Source organism: Propithecus coquereli, unplaced genomic scaffold (genome assembly GCF_000956105.1).
Source record: "Propithecus coquereli isolate 6110/MARCELLA unplaced genomic scaffold, Pcoq_1.0 Scaffold32, whole genome shotgun sequence".
NCBI classification, from domain to species: Eukaryota; Metazoa; Chordata; class Mammalia; order Primates; family Indriidae; genus Propithecus; species Propithecus coquereli.
In genome coordinates, this window is record NW_012148841.1 from 7872615 (window position 1) to 7873440 (window position 826).

The 826-nt window shown below is 31.4% G+C and overlaps 1 protein-coding gene across 1 annotated transcript in view; it reads right to left on the reverse strand.

The window, feature by feature from the left end:
• The window catches only part of COG5 (component of oligomeric golgi complex 5), a 421822-nt gene that overhangs the window by 150887 nt on the left and 270109 nt on the right, over positions 1 to 826 (reverse strand). The gene's annotated exons all lie outside the window — the stretch shown is intronic.

Below are 826 nucleotides of genomic sequence, written 5' to 3' on the forward strand. Positions count from 1 at the left end.
ATAAAAAAGTTAAATTCGTACTTCATAGTATTTCCACAAAGAAAACTCCAGGCCTCAGATGAGTTCCCTGGTGAATTCTACCAAAGAGTTCAGGAAGAAAAATACAAATTCTACACAAACTACTAAAGAAAATTGAAGAGGACAGAATATCTTCCAACTCATTCTCCGAGGTCAGCATTATCCTGATACCAAAACTAGAAAAAGACATTGCAAGAAAAGAAAACTATAGATCAATATCTTGTACCTATAGATGCAAAAAAACCTTAATTTTTTTTTAAAGCAAATTGAACGCAACAACATACGAAGATGATACCTCATGACCATGTGGGGTTTATCTTAGGAATGCAAAGTTCAACATTTGAAAATCAATAATGTAATTCATTACATTAACAGATTAAAATAATTAAAACTATTTGATCATCTAAATGATGCAGAAAAAGCATTGGGAAAAAATCAACATCAAAGTGAAGATCTCAATAAACTAGAAATACAGGAGAACTTCCTCAACCTGACAAAGAGCATCATTGAAAAACTTAGCATCATACTTAATGTTGATTGAATGCTTCCTTTCTAAGTTTATAAACAAGGCAAGAATGTCCACTTTACTTCCAGTGTACACTGTACTGGAGATTTTAGCCAGTGTAATAAGGCAAGGAAAAGAACCAGCCACATTGGAGAAAGAAATAAAACATTTTATTTGCAGAACACATGATCACCTACATAGAAAATCCTAAAAATTGTCTAACAACTACTAGAACTAATAAATAAGGTTAGCAAAGTCAGAGGATACACAAATACAATTGTATTTCTACATTTTAACAATTAA